Source organism: Sarcophilus harrisii, chromosome X (assembly GCF_902635505.1).
Source record: "Sarcophilus harrisii chromosome X, mSarHar1.11, whole genome shotgun sequence".
In the NCBI taxonomy this organism is placed as follows: Eukaryota; Metazoa; Chordata; class Mammalia; order Dasyuromorphia; family Dasyuridae; genus Sarcophilus; species Sarcophilus harrisii.
The window spans coordinates 33198145-33214555 of record NC_045432.1 but is presented as its reverse complement, the minus strand read 5'-3'; the positions used below and the strand labels follow the sequence as shown (position 1 = coordinate 33214555).

The window sequence follows — 16411 nt, the reverse complement described above, 5'->3', positions numbered from 1 at the left end:
ATCTCTTTGGGATATAAGCCCAGTAGTGACACTTCTGGGTCAAAGGGTGTGCACAGTTTGATAACTTTTTGAGCATAGTTCCAAATCATTCTCTAGAATGGCTGGATGTATTCACAGTTCCACCAACAATACATGTGTCCCAGTTTTCCCACATCCCCTCCAACATTCAGCATTATCTTTCCCTGTCATCCTAGCCTATCTGAGATGTGCGTAGTGGTATCTCAGAGTTGTCTTAATTTGCATTTCTCTGATTAATAATGACTTGGAGCATCTTTTCATATGGCTAGAAATAGTCGCGATTTCTTCATCTGAAAATTGTCTGTTCATATCCTTTGACTATTTGTCAATTGGAGAATGGCTTGATTTCTTATAAATTAGAATCAATCCTCTATGTATTTGGAAATGAGGACTTTATCAGAACCTTTAACTGGAAAAAATATTTTCCCAGTCTGTTGCTTCCCTTCTAATCTTGTCTGCATTAGTTTTGTTTGTACAAAAGCTTTTCAATTTGATATAATAAAAGTTTTCTATTTTGTGACCAATAATGATCTCTAGTTCTAATTTGGTCACAAATTCCTTCCTCCTCCACAACTCTGAGAGATAAACTATCCTATGCTCTTCTAATTTATTTATAATCTTGTTCTTTATGCCTAAATCAGGGACTCATTTTGATCTTATCTTGGTATACGGTGTTAAGTGTGGGTCCATGCCTAATTTCGGCCATACTAATTTCCAGGTATCCCAGCAGTTTTTGTCAAATAATGAATTCTTATCCCAAAAGTTAGGATCTTTGGGTTTGTCAAACACTAGATTGTTATAGTTGACTATTTTGTCTTGTGAACCCAATCTGTTCCACTGATCAAGTCATCTATTTCTTAGCCAATACCAAATGGTTTTGGTAACTGCTGCTTTATAATATAGGTTTAAATCAGGTACAGCTAGGCCACCTTCATTTGATTTTTTTTCCATTAATTCCCTTGAAATTCTCAACTTTTTGTTCTTCCATATGAATTTTATTGTTATTTTTTCTAGATCATTAAAATATTTTCTTGGGAAATCTGATAGGTATAGTACTAAATAAATAGATTAGTTTAGACAGAATTGTCATCTTTATTATATTCGCTCAGCCTATCCAAGAACACTTAATATTTTTCCAATTATTTAAACCTGACTTTGAGTGGAAAGGTTTTTTTGTAATTTTGCTCATATAATTCCTGCCTTTCCTTTGGTAGAGAGATTCCCAAATATTTTATGCTATTGACAGTTATTTTGAAGGTAATTTCTCTTTGTATCTCTTGCTGTTGGATTTTGTTGATGATGTATAAAAATGCTGAGGATTTATGGGGATTTATTTTGTATCCTGCAACTTTGCTAAAGTTATGGATTATTTCTTTTTTATTTATTTATTTAATAGCCTTTTATTTACAGGTTCTACGCATGGGTAACTTTACAGCATTAACAATTGCCAAACCTCTTGTTCCAATTTTTCACCTCTTACCCCCCACTCCCTCCCCCAGATGGCAGGATGACCAGTAGATGTTAAATACATTAAAATATAAATTAGATACACAATAAGTATACATGACCAAAACGTTATTTTGCTGTACAAAAAGAATCAGACTCTGAAATATTGTACAATTAGCTTGTGAAGGAAATCCAAAATGCAGGTAGGCATAAATATAGGGATTGGGAATTCAATGTAATGGTTTTTAGTCATCTCCCAGAGTTCTTTCTCTGGGCATAGCTGGTTCAGTTCATTACTGCTCCATTGGAAATGATTTGGTTTCAGCTCAATAACTTTCAAAGAATCTGCCTCTACCACAGGTCCAAGACCCTATGTTTGATTGTGAAGGACCCAACCTACTTCTACTTTCCGCAAAATGCTTTTACCTTAACTAATGCCTTCCCTTATTAAATGACTTCTCTCAACCCTGTATATATCTTATATGATCCTAGCAAATCTTTATGTCTCTTCTACTAGAATGTCCCTTGTGGGCAGGGACCTTTTTTATCCTCATGGCTTGATGTAGTGTCCAAAACAAGGTGAGTGCTTTTTAAATGCTTATTGACTGACTAATTGGCCTCTGAGGTCCTTTTGGTTTTATACTATTAAAAAGATTGTACTTCCACTCTATTCTATATTTCAGAGTAATCAAACTCCTAAGTTCAGAACCAGGTTAAAATATAATTGGGTAATGTTTTAAAAAATTAAAATGCCACTGGATTCTTTGAGACAATAGTCTCATTCAGTCCTGGGACCAAACATGGATCATTTGGCCCCAGTAAATCTCTTCATTTAATAAACTACTAAATTATTCTCTAATCTCTGTCTTGCTCAATTTCTCTACCATTATAGTATTTCACTTTTTCTTCTATTTTTTCATTCTTTGGCTGCTTGATTTTAATGTCTCAGCAGGTTACTCTACTTTTATGGATTTTTCTAATACCTTTTAGTAGAATCTCTGGGTGTGTAAAATTTCTTAAAAACTGCTCCACCCTCTGCTTTGTTCAAATGTGAAGTCTTAATGGAGTGCCATTTGGGACTATTTTCACAATGTGAGCAGAGTATTTAAGATCCCTCCTCATAGCGCACCCTGTTCTTATAGAAGGAGCGTCTTAAAGATCGTTCCCATGGCGGCAGGATACAAATTTCAGAGACTTTTTACTGATCCTTCCACGCCGGGTCTCTTCCTGGCCCCACCCCAGGCACAGCTTTAGGTTGAGAAACAAATTCTCACAATCCAGCACTAGGGTATTCCCTTTGGGTGTGAGAGAAGCTCTTAAATATCCCTACACACTTAGGGCCCCTGAACCTAATTGAGAAGACGTTTTAGCAAGCCTTTGATACCGGGATTCTGTGGTCATAGGAGAGTGGTAATATAGCGCTCCGCCTTAAGGTACTATTTTCCATATGCGGAGGGAAATGTCAAAGATCTCTCTTCAGTGGGGCCCAGTGTTCACAAGTGAGAAAAATTCTTAAAAATCCCTCCGCCCTTGGTCTGTGTCAAATGTGAGAAGTCTTAATGGGGCTGCCCATTTGGGACTATTTTACAATGTGCGCAGAGTATTCCCCAAGATCCCTCCTCACTAGCGCACCCTGTTCTTATGTGAAAAGACGTCTTAAAGATCGTTCCGCACTTGGCGGCAGGATACAAATTTCGGAGACTTTTTACTGATCCTTCCACACCTGGGGTCTCTCTTCCTAGGCCCTCCACCCCAGGCACTATTTTCTAGGTTGAGAAACAAATTCCCCAATCCCTACACTGGGTATTCCCTTTGGGTGGAGAGAGTTTAAAACCCTGCCATTAGGGCCCCTAAGTATTTGAGAAACGAGAAGCCTTTTGATCGGATTCTGTGTTCATGGGAGCGGAATCCCTTTCCCTTAAGGCACATTTTCCATATGCAGGGAAATGTCAAAGATCTCTCTTCAAAGGGGGCCCAGTGTTCACAAGTGAGAAAAATTTTAAAATCCTCCCCCTTTTGGTCTGTGTCAAATGTAGGTTCTAATGGGTTGCCCATTTGGGACTTTTTACAATGTGCCAAATTTCCCCAAGATCCCCTCCTCATAGCCACCCTGTTCTTTATGTGAAAAGACGTTTAAAGATCGTTCCCATTTGGGCGGAAAAATTTTGGACTTTTCTGATCCTTTGCACCTGGGGTTCCCGGGCCCTCCCCACAGGACTATTTTCTGGTTGAGAAACAAATTCTAAACCTCAGACTGGGGCCCTTTGGGTGAGGGAGAAGTTCTTAAATTCCCTCCACTTGGGCCCCTGAACCTATTTTAGAAAGGTTTTGAAGCTTTGATCGGGTTTCCCTTGGTCTTGGGGAGACGGTAAATAGCGCCCCCAAGGACTATTTTTCCATTTGGGAGGGAAATGTCAAAGATCTCTTCAGGGGGCCCGTTCCCGTGGAAAAATTTTAAAATCCCTCCGCCCTTGGTCGGCAAATGGGGAAGCTTAATGGGGCTGCCCATTTGGGACTATTTTCAATGTCGGAGTATTCCCCAAATCCCCTCCTCACTAGCCATTTGCTTTTGTGAAAAGCGCTTAAAATCGTTCCCATTTTGGCGGATACAAATTTAGACTTTTACTGATCCTTCCGCACCTGGGGTCTCTCTTTCCTAGGCCCTCCCCGTAGGCACTATTTTCTAGGTTGGAAAAAAATGCTCAAATCCCTAGCACTAGGGTATTCCTTTGGGGGAAGCCTTAAATATCCCTACCTTAGGGCCCTGAACCTAATTAGAAGACGTTTTAGCAAGCCTTTGATACGGGTTCTGTGTTCATAGGAGCGGAAAAGCCTCCCCTTAAGGTACTATTTTCCATATGGAGGGAAATGTAAAGATCTCTCTTCCGGGGGCCCGTGTTCAAGGAGAAAAATTTTAAAAATCGCCCACCCCCTTTGCTTTTTCAAATGTAGAAGTCTTAATGGGGCTGCCCATTTGGGATTTTTACAATGTGAGCAGACCCCCAAGATCCTCCTCACTAGCCACCCCTGTTCATGTGAAAAGACGTTTAAAAGATCGTTCCGCACTTGGCGGCAGGGATAAAATTTCAAGACTTTTTATGATCCTTGCGCACCTGGGGTCTCTTTCCTGGGCCCTCCTGTCCAGGCACTATTTTCAGGTTGAGAAAAAAAGAAATCCCTCAGCACTAGGGTATTCCCTTGGGAAGGAGAAGTTTAAATTCCCTACATTAGGGTTTGAAGCTATTTGAGAAAGACGTTTTACAAGCCTTTGATACGGACTGTGTTCAAGGAGAGCGGTAATATAGCCCCCTAAAGGTACTTTTTCCATATGGAGGAAATGCAAAGTCCTCAGGGGGCCCAGTGTTCCAAGGAGAAAAAATTTTAAAAAATCCCTCCGCCCTGGTTGTCAAATGTGAGAAGTCTTAATGGGGCTGCCCATTTGGGACTATTTTACAATGTGAGCAGAGTATTCCCCAAGATCCCTCCTCACTAGCGCACCCTGTTCTTATGTGAAAAGACGTCTTAAAGATCGTTCCGCACTTGGCGGCAGGATACAAATTTCAGAGACTTTTTACTGATCCTTCCGCACCTGGGGTCTCTCTTCCTAGGCCCTCCACCCCAGGCACTATTTTCTAGGTTGAGAAACAAATTCTCACAATCCCTCAGCACTAGGGTATTCCCTTTGGGTGTGAGAGAAGCTCTTAAATATCCCTACACACTTAGGGCCCCTGAACCTATTTGAGAAGACGTTTTAGCAAGCCTTTGATACCGGGATTCTGTGTTCATAGGAGAGCGGTAATATAGCGCTCCGCCTTAAGGTACTATTTTCCATATGCGGAGGGAAATGTCAAAGATCTCTCTTCAGCGGGGCCCAGTGTTCACAAGTGAGAAAAATTCTTAAAAATCCCTCCGCCCTTGGTCTGTGTCAAATGTGAGAAGTCTTAATGGGGCTGCCCATTTGGGACTATTTTACAATGTGAGCAGAGTATTCCCCAAGATCCCTCCTCACTAGCGCACCCTGTTCTTATGTGAAAAGACGTCTTAAAGATCGTTCCGCACTTGGCGGCAGGATACAAATTTCAGAGACTTTTTACTGATCCTTCCGCACCTGGGGTCTCTCTTCCTAGGCCCTCCCCGTCCAGGCACTATTTTCTAGGTTGAGAAACAAATTCTCACAATCCCTCAGCACTAGGGTATTCCCTTTGGGTGTGAGAGAAGCTCTTAAATATCCCTACACACTTAGGGCCCCTGAACCTATTTGAGAAGACGTTTTAGCAAGCCTTTGATACCGGGATTCTGTGTTCATAGGAGAGCGGTAACATAGCGCTCCGCCTTAAGGCACTATTTTCCATGGGAGGAAGGAAATGTCAAAGATCTCTCTTCAGCCCGGCTCTGTGTTCATAAGCGAGAAAAAGTCTTTTTTCTTTCTTTCTTTCTTTTGTAATAATTATAACATTTTATTGACAAAATACATGCCGGGGTAATATTTTCCAACATTATCCCTTGCACTCACTTCTGTTCCGATTTTTCCCCTCCCTACTTCCCTCCCTCCCCCAGATGGCAAGTAGTCCTATACATGTTAAATATTTCACAGTATATCCTAGATACAATGTATGTGTGCAGAACCATTTTCTTGTTGCACAGGAAGAATTGCATTCAGAAGGTAAAAATAACCCGGGAAGAAAAACAAAAATGCAAACAGTTTACATTCATGTCCCAGTGTTTTTTCTTTGAGTGTAGCTGCTTCTGTCCATCGCTGATCAATTGAAACTCAGATCATCTCTTTGTTGAGGAAATCCACTTCCATCAGAATACATCCTCATACAGTATCGTTGTTGAGCTATATAATGATCTCCTGATTCTGCTCATTTCACTCAGCATCAGTCCATGTAAGTCTCTCCAGGCCTCTCTCTATTCATCCTGCTGGTCATTTCTTACGGAACAATAATATTCCATAACATTCATATACCACAATTTATTCAGCCATTCTCCAACTGATGGACATCCATTCAGTTTCCAGTTTCTGGCCACTACAAAGAGGGCTGCCACAAACATTCATGCACATAAAGGTCCCTTTCCTTCTTTATGATCTCTTTGGGATATAAGCCCAGTAGTAACACTGCTGGATCAAAGGATATGCACAGTTTGATAACTTTTTGAGCTTAGTTCCAAACTGCTCTCCAGAATAACTGGAAGCATTCAGAATTCCACCAACAGTGTATCAGTAAATGACAATATTTCTAAGTAGATTCAGAACTGGTTGAATGATCTGATCCAAGAAGTTTTATGTCCATTTTGAATGCGGTCTTGAGTGTCTCAGGGAGAAGTCGGACCAAGTTGGGCAAGAAGCTCTAAGAATGAAATTCTGAAAATGCAAAGAGAAACAATTCTGAGAGAAAAAAGGGTGCGTGTGTGTGTGTGTGTGTGTGTGTGTGGAGTGCATTTATCTACAGAAACATATAAATACACAGAGAGCTCACGATTTTATAATGACTCTTGTTCCCCTGTATGGTAATCCATGAGGCTGGCTCATTACTTGAGCTTGGGAGTTCTGAGCTGCATTTTGTCTAAGAAAATCAGATATTGCCCAAATTTTTGCACTGATATGGTGAGCTCCCAGGAGTGGGGAGATATTAGATTCTCTAAGGAGATTCAAACAGGTTCAGGTTGGGGAAGGTCAGACCCTAATGTGCTAATCAGCAGTGGGATCGACTCATGTGTAGTCCCCACATTTCCAGACTTTGTAAAATAGCATTAGCCAACCTTAAACAAATTGTATAGCAGATGGAAGCAAGGGCAGGTAATGGAGGATGAAGACAGCACTATGCATGTCATATCTTACAGGCTGGCCTTGAATTCAGTCTGGTCTGGTTCCTCATGTTTGGAATTGATATGAACTGATGGATCATTTAACAATTCATCAAAGGCAGCTTAGTCAGCTAGCAGAGTTTGTTGGGTGTAGTGACTCCACGACAGTGTGACAGCAGCCAGATCTGAGAGACACTAACTCCTCATGGGTGGGCCTTATGGGACTGGGAAGCCACATTGATGGACTTAGCCCCTTAGACCAATCAGATCTCAGGGATAGCTTCCCTACTTTATGAGGAGAAATCCTAGAAAACAAACCAAGAAACAGAAAAACTACTCTAGTTTCCATGGCAGATATTGATCCTTGCACAGCATGGTCTTATAAGAATTGTATTAGGAGTGCTGAAGCTCAGAATAAGCTAAGGCTGGCAAGAAAAGCTAAGGACGACCACAGAAAAGTTTTTTTAGCTTGGTCATTCATTTGTTTCATTTTGCTTTGCTTTAGCTATAATGGGCAAAAGAAAAAGGCAGGTAAATGAACATCTGAGAAAGGAAACGATGTTCACAAAAACCCCAGCATGTCTGCATCACATTAGTTTAATCTAATTTCCTTCCCTCCTTTTTGTATAGGGTTACTAGACCGGTAGATCAAGAGAATACGATTATTATAGTTTATATTTCAGTAAAGCATCTGATAAAATCACTCATGCTATTTTATGGGAGCTGCAGGCTAGTTAACAGTATAACTCAGTAGATCCAGAGCTGGTCAGTTGGCCAGATCCAAGCAATCTGATGTTCCTTTGGAAAGAAGTCTTGAGGGGAGCATCTTAGAGATCCATGCTTCTGTCCTTCTTCTGTTCCACATTTTGCTCAGTAATTTTGATGAAGACATAGACAGCATGCATATAATTTTTGCAGATGATACAGATAGTCATTCAGACTTGTTACCTCAATGTCATCCATGATTCCTCACTTGCACTCACTCCACCTATTCAGTCTGTTGCCAGGTTTTGTCTTTTCTGCCTTCACAACATCATATATGTATGTGTACACGTACATATTATATATAATATAAAACATATATATATATATATATATATATATATTATATCCACTTATATGGTAACTACCAAGATGCAGTCCCTTTACCTTGCACTTGGACTACTGTAATAGCCTCTTGGTTGGTGTCCCTGCCTCCCTGCAATCCATTCTCCATTCAGCTGTTAAAGTGATTTTCCTAACATACACTCGGACCATGTCACTTTCCTATTTAAAAAACACTAGTGTCTCTCTGTTACCTCCAGAATCAAATATGAAATCCTCTGGAATCCCAGTCTGTTTCCTTCCTTCATCTTCAGTCTTCTTTTACCTTTCACATAGCCTGTGATCTAGTAACACTGGCTTTGTAGTTCTTTGCACACGATACTCCATCTCCTGACTCTGGGCCTTTCCATTTGCTATCCCTTGCCCCCATACTCCTCTTTCCTGGGGTGCTCTTCTTCCTATCCGCACATCCTGGATTCTTTTGAGACTCGACTCAAATCTAACCTTCTCCCCCAATTTTGAATGTAAATATTTATATGTATAATGTACATTTTTTTGTGCTAAAGACAAGATTTAGTTATAACAATATCATAATAACAATAATAATACCAAGTATGAGTGCTTTCTAATTAGTAATCTCCAATTAGTTGCTTGCATTTTTTCTTCCACATTAGACTGTGAGCCCCTTGAGAACAGGCACTGTTTTTTGCTTTTATTAGTATTCCCACTCTTCAGCTGTGTCTGACACTTAGTAGAACTTAAATGCCTGATTGAGTTAATGGCGGAGTCACGAACAAAAAATTAACTTCATGAGTACGAGGTGGAAGATTCATGATGAGACAGAACTAAATGTGGAGGGGCTTAATGGAATGCAAACTTAATCCAAATGAACGTTATGATATAGCAGCTGACTTTTTTTTTTCAAAAAGGTTAACATAATCTTGGGCATCTGTAGGTTTCCAATGTATTATTTATAACATTTATTTAAAAAATTGAATTCTAAATTTTCTCTCTCCATCCAGCATCTCTTACTCATTGAGAAAACAAACAATATAATATAAATTATATATGTAAAATCATGCAAAATGTATTTCTGTATTAGCCATTTTACAAAAATAAAATAGGAAGAAAAATAAAGTGAAAAAATTGTACTTGAATTTACATCCTAAGTCCATCAAGTCTCTCTTTGGATGCAGATATCATTTTTCAGCATGAGTACTTCAGAATTATCTGGGGTCATTGTATTATCATTGTCAGAGTAGCTAAATCTTTCCCAGTTGATCATCCTTAGAGTACTGATGTTTATTACATACAGTGTTCTTTTGGTTTGGCTCACTACTTTGCATCCGTTCATAAATGTTTCCCCAGGTTATTCTGAAACTATTCCCTTCATCATTTCTTATAGTCCAATGGTATTCCATCATAACCATATACTATTGTTCAGTCATTCTCCAATTGTCGGGCACTCTGTTAATTTCCAATTCTTTGCCAGCACAAAAAGAACTGCCATAAATAATTTTGTCCATATAGGTCCTTTTCCTTTTTGTACATTTTTTAGAGAGTTATGTCATATCCAAGACTAAGCTGGTGGTAGCATCAGTCTTTTCCGTGAGGATGGTGTTCACTACCAGATGGCCATTTTAGAATGATTATTGACAAATCTAATAGTGATAGAGTAAGAATGACCAAAATGGCGAGGATCTTTGAGTTTATGCCATATCAGAACTGGTCAGGGGAAATGGGGAGTTTAGCCTGGAGAAATTAGAGGACTTTTAGAGGGTCTAGACGATGGAATGATAGTTGTCTTGAAGTATTTTAAGGACTGTCAGGTAGAAGCTGTTTTGGTCCCAGAAGACAGAATCTAGGAAAAAAGGCTGAAATTGGAAAAAAACCCGCAATTTTAGGCTTGATGTAAGGAAAAACTTCTTGAAATTTATGGCCATTTTAAAGTGGAAGAGGCTGCTTGAGGAGATAGTAAATTCTTCCTTCCTCATGGTTTTGCTGGTAAATATTTAACAACTAACTTTCTAGGGAAAAATTGTATGTAGAACACATTTTTAAATGTAATCTGAATAGTGAACAATTCCTCCATCACTTTCTTAAATCTAGACAATTGGCAAAAACCAAATAAAATCCTGATTTGTTGCCTTTCGTGATTTCTGAGAAATTTTCACACTGAAAATTTAACAATTGGCTACTCTGAGCTATATATAGCACAGACACACCTCGCTAGTAATCATCTAGGAATATCTGGAGGAAATCTGTATCAATATTTTTTGTCTGGTCTCTTGATAGATGGGATTATATTTTAGGTATAGGTTAAATGAAACCACTGCCTAATCCTTTTTGACTCTTCAATTCTGTGATTTGGACTCCATGTTTACTGTATTTTCCATTTCATTATGATTCCTCTTCCATTCCCATTGTGTCTTCTTTCACCTTCCTGCCTTTATTCTTGTGGTCTCCAGTGCCTGGCATAGACTCTTATCCAAATATCTCTGTGTTGAATTCTGCTTTCTTCTTTAAGGGCCATATCAGCTGCCACCTTCTATAAGAATTCTTTCCTGCTTGCCCAAAGGGCTATCAAACTGCATACCCTTTGGCAGTCTCACTACTGGGTCTGTCTCCCAAAGAGATTATAAAAGAGGGAAAAAGACCCACATGTGCAAAGATGTTTGTAGCAGCCCTTTTGTGGTGGCAAGGAATTGGAAATTAAATGGATACCGATCAATTGGAAAATGGCTGGATAAATTGTGATATATGAATGTCATGGAATATTATTGTTCGGTAAGAAACGACCAGCAGGATGATTTCAGAAAAACCTGGAAAGACTCTCATGTACTGATACTTAGTGAAGTGAGCAGAAGCAGAATATTGTAGACAGCAATGCAAGATTGTATAATGATCAACTATGACAGACTTAGCTCTTCTCGGCAATGAGGTGATGTGTGTTGAATTATGCCATATGCATCCAGAGGGAGAACTATGGAGAAAGAATGTGGATTAAAGCACACTATTTTCACCTTTTTTTGCTTTCTCAATGTGACTAATATGGAAACATGTTTAAAATGATTGTACATGTATAATCCGTATCAGATTGTTTGCTGTCTTGGGGAGAAAAGAGGTCCAAGAGGGAGGGAGAGAAAATTCGGAATGCAAAATCTTACAAAAATGAATGTTGAAAACTATCTTTATATATAATTGGAAAAATAAAATACCATTGAGAAAAAAAGTATTTCCTGAACAACTATGCTAAGTGTCTCTGACCTCTTTGTATTTTCCATCACCTTCTGTTTGACTTGTGGCAGGTATTTAGGATATTTTACCTACATTTATTTCTGTAGGTAAATACAGAATTTACCTGTATTTAGGGACAGGTAATTTTCTGGTACTTAGCTTCCATTTTAGGTGGGAAGCTTCTGGAGGGCAGGGACTTTATTTCCTATCACACTATATTTCACTAGTTTAATACTGTCATCTCACTGGGGTTGGATTCTCTCTCCATCAAGTCAGATCGCAATCCATCTCTGCCTTTTCAACTGAAGTGAGCTATGCTTTGTGTCTTTCTATAAATCTTCTGCAAAGAATTCATCCGCCCTGCTGGAGTCCTTCCTCTGGGTCCTTTAATCATACTGCTTAATAAATGTTTGTTGAATTGATTTGAAGGATTCGACTCCAATAGCTCCCTGACAATATGATTTGATTTACACAAATCCTCCACAGGCGCAACTCTTTAGGAACACATCTATTGCAAAAGGTGAGGTCACAGCACAAAAACAATCCAGTCAGATTTAGCCAAATCCAGGTATCTTCCTGCAAAATTCGTGAGAGTTTGGGTTTTTTTTTTAAAAACTAGGAAACTAAGAGATGTGGGCATTTCTTAGCCCTGGAGAACTTTTAGGCAAGGGAAGAAAAAAATTACCAGGTGAAAAAAAACACCTCCAGCCTTTTCAGACCATCCTCCAACATCCTGCCAAAGGACTGTTGCCATGGAAGCAGGCAAGGAGGGTCCCTTGGCTGAGCTGAAATAGGTGTCTACTGAAATCCCTGGAGGTTTTTGCTGGTTTTGAACTAGAAAGGTCTATACTAATGGCTGACCGGACACATTGGTGGAATAGGCAGCTTGCTCCCTGATAACGGGACGGGAGAAGCACTGAAAGGACTCACAGATCCCATCCACGTTCCCAGATGCCTTCCACCCCAAATCTATGCTTGGGAGTCCGTGTACCCTAGGCTAAGAACTACTGGTTTAAAACCTCCTTGTATGTCTTTATGCTCTGGACTGACATCATTTATTAGGGACACTCTGTTGTATAAGACCCTAATCCTTGATCATCAACATTATGAATGTTTTTATTACGAAGCAGAGATATATGTAGGAAATGTGATAGCCCCTGAGGGGGCTAGAGGAGAACATACAAAGGCCACAGTGAGGGAGGCTTCCATCTCCATAGGCTAGACCTCTCTTCTGAAATTCTTCCTTGCCATTTCCTTTCTTCTCCATTCTTTGGGAGAATCATATTGAACCACAGAATGCCAGAACAAGGAGAGATCTTCCAACCACCTATTCTGACCTCTTCATGTCACAGAGAAAAAGACTTGTCCAAGTTAAAAGGAATTGTTTTTCCAATCCCGATTCTGCCATTGAGTACTGTGTGACCTTGGCCAAATTGTTTAATTTCTCTAAGTCTCAGTTTGTTTGATTATTAAATGAAGGAGTGCTACTACTGGTCGCTGGGTTCTCTTCCATCGAGGATCCTAGGTAGCAGAGCTGGGATTCAAGCTAAGGTTTTCTGACTCCAAATGCAATTCTCTTTCCCATATACTCAACTTTTCCCCAAACAACTCTGGATTTGAGTTCTGATATGCCAAGATTTTGGTCCCTCCCCCTCTCTACCTCCGTCATATTTATGTGGGTTCCAATGTATTGTCTGAAAGGCTTCCTTTGGGACTTAGCAGAGTGTTTACAGTGCCTGGCAAGGAGTAGGTCCCTTAATAAATGTCTTTTGCTTAATTCATTGATCAGAGATTCCTGAGTAACTCTATAAGTATTTTCTTTCTTGGAGTTTTTTGTAATTTAATTTTTTAAATGAAAACTTATTTTCTCTCCTTTTAACCCCTCTTCCAGCTGAGAAAATCCCCCCCCCAAAAAAAGCAAAACAAAAACCTTGTAAGAAATGCATAATCAAGAAAACAATTTCTGGCATCGGCCACTTCCAAAGCCATTGTATCTCATTTTAACTTGGAGTCCATTGTGTTTATCAGGAGGTGGATGGCCTGTTTCGAGTCCTCCGGAGTCAAGAGTGGGCTTTGTGATGATCAGAACATTCTGTATGTGAATTTCAAGCTGGTGCTTCCAATGTCAAGCTGAATGCCAGGGGATCGAATGTGTTGGTATTGTCGTAAGGTATCGAGCGTCACACTCACTCTCTACTATAGCTCTTAATGGCAGTCCACAGTTTTATGATCATTGTAAAAAGAAATCATGGCCCATATTGGAAATATGCCTCCCAATCAGAGCAGAAGGTGAAAATCTAGAAGAAAGCTTTTTAATAATCCAAGAATTTGCCCATGGCAAGTATTAATTATTAGAGAAATGATAATTAACTCAGGGAGAAGAAATAATTTAGATTCCCATCCCAGTCTTGTTTAACAAAGAAAATGGGTATTTTGGTTCAAGTGAGGCTAGGGGATTTTGAAATAAATTCTTGTCAGACAATTTTTTTTTGTTTTAGCAACTGTGCTATTGACTTGCTATGTGATGTTGGACAAGTCAGTTCTTTTGTTTGATCTCATTTCTCCAATCTTCAAAATAAAGAGTTTGGAATCAATATTCTCCAATATTCCTCCCATTTCTGACATTTTCTGTTCTTAGATCCTTTATAGCTCTGATATTCTATGTACCAAGTTCCTCCTGCCATCTCTTCAGCCCAGACTGGCTTGAAAGAGCTGATTGTTGAATGTTCAGTGTCGGTATTTACACCTCAGAAATCAATACACTTTATAAATCAGGCCTTCATTTGTTGTTTTGTTGATTGCTAAACTTAGTTAAGGGATGGAGACAACTTTAATGGCTAGTATTAAATGAGAGAGAGAGAGAGAGAAGAGAAGAGAGACATCCATTCATTTTCCCCCAGAGAGCTCATTGTTAAACATTTGCCAACACACCACTAGGTGTAGTGGAAAGAGCATCAATTCTGAGTCAACAGAGTTGACATCAAATTATGGCTCTATTTATTATTATTATTATTGTGTCATCTAGGACAGCTCACATTACCTAAGTTTCTTTTTTATAAAATTAGAAAGCTGGACTAGATTAATTCCTAGGTTCCTTCATACTTTTAGCTCTGTGATTCTGCAGAGCTTATCTAGGCTACTGTCTTACATGTTATATATTAGAAATGGGATAAATGGCTTCCCTTCTCTACAACTCTGTTGTATCTGTACATCGGGGTTCATCTTTAGAGGAAGACACTGAAGTAAAAGAAGTTTTTCGACTTCCAAGAGTAATATGAAATGGCTGCATGTCCAGAGAGTATTTATAGAAGAACTTAAAAAACTCTGTTTATCTGTAAAATGGTTATTGGACAATGACTATGATGACAAAAATAATGTTAGCAAAAATTTATATTATGATGAGAACTGCTAAATGCTTTAAAATTATTATCTCATTTTAAAAAATCCTCATAACAACCCTGAGAGACAGGTGCTATTTTTATCTTCATTTTACAGATGAGGCAAAGAGAGGTTAAGTGATCACAGAGTGTCTAAGTGTGAATTTGAACTCCAGATTTCCCTGATTCCAGGCTCCATATTAGAAGCTTTCCAAGATCCTTTGGAAGGCTGACATTCTGTACATCTATGATAAACTAGCCAAGTTCAGTCTAATAATTCCTTGGTAGATTTAAATGTATACTATGTCTACCAGATTATAAAGGATTGAGCATAATAGACCTTACCACCAAGAGCTTTCCATGATATCTTTCTCCACCTATCTCAGGTATCTTCATAATTTCTTTGTTCTCTCAGCTCTGTAATGAATTATCATTTTGGCAAGGCTGTGGCATTGGCTTTTTTTTACTGGAGCTAGTGAAGATCCCAGTTCTCCTTTCCTTGAATCTCTGAAGGCTGGTTAAAGTAATTACAAAAGGCACTTGACTGTTGAGTAGAAGCTGCTGGTGGCGGCAAAGGAGGAAATGAGGCTGTGATACAATCATGGGAATTGAGAGCTCAAAGAGACATTCAAGATCAGCTAGTCTGACTAACTTACCAGATGGAGAAACTGAGGTAAAGAGAAATTAAATGGATATCTCCTAGGTGGCAAAAACAGGATTGAAGTCCAGGTCCTCTGATTCCGGATTCAAGGCTCTTGGGCTATGTGGTCTCTAAGGCCCTGCCCATCCCTGCCACTTCTTCTAAGGACCCTCCCTGTTCAGCATCTTCTATGTTGTGTGTGTATAAATATATATATATATATTTTTTTCCAAAAATTAGTGGGATACAGGGTGGCTTCTGGCTGTGGGCACTTGCAGGAGGGAGGAACTCTTGGTTTGGCATTCTAGGTCAGAGGGGAGTGCTCAAGTTAGAGTTATTTGTCAGAATTAAAGGTGCTTACACTAATATCACTTATTTTTTTTTTAAATGAAGTGGCAAAGAAGAAAGAACCCCGCCACAAAAATTTACTATGTGAACTGGGAAGACTGGGGTTCATCTTTAGAGGAGGACACTGAAGTAAAAGAAGGTTTTCTACTCCCAAGAGTAATATGAAATGGCTGCATGTCCAGAGAGAATTTCTAGAAGAACTTAAAAAAGAATTTAAAAATCGAATGAGAGAAATTGAGGAAAAACTAAAAAAACATAAAAACCATCCATGAAGAATGAAGATTATGAAAAAACTTAGCCAACTAGAAAAGGAGATACAGAGTCTCAAAAATAAAAATAACTCTTTGGAAATTATAACTGGTTAAGGGGAAGCCGGTGAAGGTATGAGAGACCAAGAAATAACAAAATAGATTATAAAGAAAGAGAAAATAGAACAGAATGTTAAACATCTTATAAGAGAAACAACAGATCTGGATGACAGATCAAGAAAAGA

At 39.1% G+C, this 16411-nt stretch overlaps 1 long non-coding RNA gene across 2 annotated transcripts in view; it reads left to right on the top strand.

The window, feature by feature from the left end:
* Positions 1–16411, top strand: part of LOC111721584 — a 166374-nt gene that overhangs the window by 30273 nt on the left and 119690 nt on the right. For both annotated transcript variants that reach the window (XR_004230622.1, XR_002770702.2), the window contains one exon: positions 13582–13723. This is a non-coding gene — a long non-coding RNA (uncharacterized LOC111721584). The remainder of the gene's footprint in view (positions 1–13581; positions 13724–16411) is intronic.